Below are 3,594 nucleotides of genomic sequence, written 5' to 3'. Positions count from 1 at the left end.
CCCCACACTCCATGCCCCTCACTCTCCTCTGCCTCATGGGCTCCTCTCCCTTCTCCAGGAGCCCCAGGAGGCCCACTCCAGCCAGCCTTCTCCAGGAGGCCCATTCTGACCAGCCTTCACTCCGTGCCCTTGGGAATAACTGGCTGTGTCCTGTTTCCACGGTGTTTCCTTGACCATTTCCCACATCTTACAATTAGCTGTGCCTGTTCTTATCTTCCCCAAAAGACTGGGAAGTTCTGGACAGCAGGGCTGTGTCTTACTCATCTTTATATCCCCAGTTGTCTGACTAAACAAATGCTCAATCACTGTTGATTGAGCTCCAGAGAAGTCCCCATTCCTTTGTGTTTGGTAGTTTGTTTTGAGACAGGGTCTCCCTGTGTTGCCCAGGTTGGCCTGAGCTTCTAGACTCAATGAACCTCCTGCCTCAGCCTCCAGTATGTGCCTCTGCACCCGCTTTCCCTTCCCTGGTTTTGACTGTCCTCCTGAATGTCCGGTCCTAGAGCTAAACTTCTCTGGGTTCCCAAGGATTCCCCGCTGATGGGCTAACCGGTACACTGACTTCAGGGCTGTAAGACAGAAAAATGGGGTTCCTCCACACGGTCCCCACTGCCACGCAGGCCCACTGACAGGACCTGCTCTGTTGTCAGGGATGGGGGTAAGAGACAAGCTGCACCTGGCTTCGTGCCTCCAAGTTGTTTTCTTAGACGTCCAGGAGGCTGAGACGGTTAATAAGCAAATCATCCTCAGTATTCAAATAGCAGTTAATAAATCTTGAAAGGAATACAAATCGAGACCCAGCTGAGCCTGCAGGCTTCCCCTCCCGCTGGGCATCAGGGACCAGCCATCCGTTGCACAGGGGCCCAAGGTGAGCACCTGATCCGGCAGCATCGCCCCTGGGTTGTCCCAGCTTCTCCTGCTGAAGCCCCCTCTGAGCTTCCTGACTATGCAAAGGGTCCAACAGGAGGAGGAGCTACAGAACGGGCAGCTCAGTGTGCCCTTTAAATGACAGCCGTCTTTCCCAGGTCATTTGACCTTCCTATCTCGACCCAGCTTGGAGCAGGGCTTCAGCAAGATTCCTGGTAAGTCCAGACCCTGATTTTCAGGACTGTCTTGCCTTTGGGTTTCACTCTCCTCCCTAGAGCTAGATGTGCTCCAAGGGATTTGCTAGGGGACTTGGGAGCAGGGCTGAACCCCAGGTCAGGCAGATACCGAGGCCAGCAGAGGTCATGATGCTGTGCTATCCACTGTCTCCCCCAGGGTACACACATGCTCCTGGAGGGACCTCCCCAGGGATGGAGAAGCTGGGCTCAAATGCCTCGAGGGAACCGGGTCTCTGCCAGTACTCAGAGGACTACAAGCAAGTCTACCTTCCCGTGACCTACAGCGCCATCTTCCTCCTCGGGCTGCCCCTGAATGGCACTGTCCTGTGGCTCTGCTGGCACCAAACCAAGCCCTGGAGCTGTGCCACCACCTACCTGGTGAACCTGATGGTGGCCGACTTGCTCTACGTGCTGACGCTGCCCTTCCTGGTGGCCACCTACTCCCTGGACGACGCCTGGCCCTTCGGGGAGCTGCTCTGCCGGCTTGTGCGCTTCCTCTTCTACTGCAACATCTACAGCAGCATCCTGCTGCTCACCTGCATCTCTGTGCACCGCTTCCTGGGTGTGTGCCACCCACTGCGATCGCTGCCCTACCGCACCCCCCGGCACGCCCGGCTGGGCGCTGCGGCCTCCTGGGCCCTGGTGGTCCTCCAGCTGCTGCCCACGCTGGCCTTCTCCCACACAGACCACATCAACGGCCAGACCATCTGCTATGACACGACTAACCCGGAGAAGTTTGATGAGTACTTCTCCTACAGCATGGCACTGATGCTGTCCGGCTTCGTCCTTCCCTCGGGGGTCATCCTGGTGTGCTACTCGCTGATGCTCAGGAGCCTGGCCATGCCAGAGGAGACCCTCGAGAGGACAGGCGGCACAGCCCGGGCCAAGTCCATGCGGACCATCCTGCTAGTGTGCGGCCTCTTCACCCTCTGCTTCGTGCCCTTCCACGTTGCCCGCTCCTTCTACCTGGTCATCCGCTTCCTACGCTTGCAGAACTGCCAGCTCTTGACAGCAGCCAGCCTGGCCTCCAAGATCTGGAGGCCGCTGGTGAGCATGAACAGCTGCCTCAACCCCGTCCTGTACTTCCTGTTGGGGAGCAATAGAGTCAAGCTCCTGCAGAGACTGAGACAGAACAAGCAGGGAGAGCATGCAGCCGGGGCCACCAGAGGGATGCCCCAGGTAGGGCAGATCTGGGTACTGCCCCGGTGAAGTCTGGAGACACACGAGGCCATCTTGACTTGACTGAACAGGAATGAGGGCTGGTGCAGGGTCTCAGCCCTCCCAGAGGAGCCCTGTCAAAAGGGTGAGAGATTTTAAAACAAGAACAAGAGGGAACCACCAACACAAAAAAATCTTGCTTCTTTTAAGGAACTGAAAATTTATCTCCTAATTCAGGCCTCAGCTCAAGGGCCATCCTCTTTGCATCCATTTCCACGCACCCCGGGTAGTGCTGACTTCCCCCCAACTTGGGCCCTCCCTCTTGTGGTCTAACAGTTTCACTACCTGGATTTGATAACCTGTTTGCTTCTTTGTGGTCCATCTCTTCCCACTAGCAGACAGGACACCCACCCCAGCTCTGCAGCAGCCCCGCAGAGGGGCTGCAGGTAGGGCTGAGGGGTGCAGAGCAGATGGAGCCTACCTTGTAAGACACCTTCACGAGGGGCTCATCCAGCCTCCTGGGCCTCGGAGTCGGGCTGTTGTCCCCCATTCACAGAGGAGACTGAAACACCACGAGGCACCTGACTGCCCAATGCCACCCAGCTGGGGCACATGCCCCTAAACACAAAGCTCAGCCATCCTGGGCCAAGCAGGGCATGTTGGCCCAGGTCAGCTCCCTGCACAGAGGCTGCCCTCGGCAGGCACCTAGGACACTGGTGCACCTTCGGCTGCATTAACGGTGCTGTAGTTAGAAGTTTATTGTGCTGCATGAAAAATGATTCGCCTCATTTCTACTCAAATGTGATCTCTCAGTTTATGTTTAAAAAAAAAAAAAAAAAAAAAGCTTTACCACCTGTCCATTCCCTAAGTAAAAATTCAAAAAGTTAGAGCCAAAGCAATCAGAAAAGACAACCTTTCTTGAAAACTCATATCTAAACAAGGATGATCTGCAAGGACTCCTTAGATGGAATTGTGCATAGCCTAGTAATTCATTATAATCTCCTACAAAGAGGTGGACCACCCTTTCCATAAGAAACAGAGGGTAGCCCCTCATTCCATCCCACTCTGATTACAGCAATGTCTGAATAAGCCATGCCTATGCCTAAGTTAAAAATTTTATTCTGGAAGCACAGTTTATTGCTTTCAAGGCCATGCAATAATTAGCACTAGACTAAGTGTTGCTTAGCAGAATTCCTCAGGATAATTGGCTTAATGAATAGGCAGGAATGTTTTCTAATTAGCAGGTCAGCTGTTTCCATACAAATGTTTCTATAGGAGCCGAGAGCTTAGCTGTGTTTGCTCTTCTGAACACTCTCAGCTCTCGTTTTTATTACTA

The 3,594-nt window shown here is 54.1% G+C and overlaps 1 pseudogene; it reads left to right on the top strand.

The window, feature by feature from the left end:
* Window positions 1–1,292: 1,292 nt before the first annotated feature.
* LOC143407917 (P2Y purinoceptor 4-like) lies at window positions 1,293–2,309 on the top strand (annotated as a pseudogene).
* Window positions 2,310–3,594: the final 1,285 nt, after the last annotated feature.

This window comes from Callospermophilus lateralis, chromosome 10 (assembly GCF_048772815.1).
Source record: "Callospermophilus lateralis isolate mCalLat2 chromosome 10, mCalLat2.hap1, whole genome shotgun sequence".
NCBI lineage: Eukaryota > Metazoa > Chordata > Mammalia > Rodentia > Sciuridae > Callospermophilus > Callospermophilus lateralis.
This window is presented reverse-complemented; position numbering and strand designations above follow the sequence as displayed.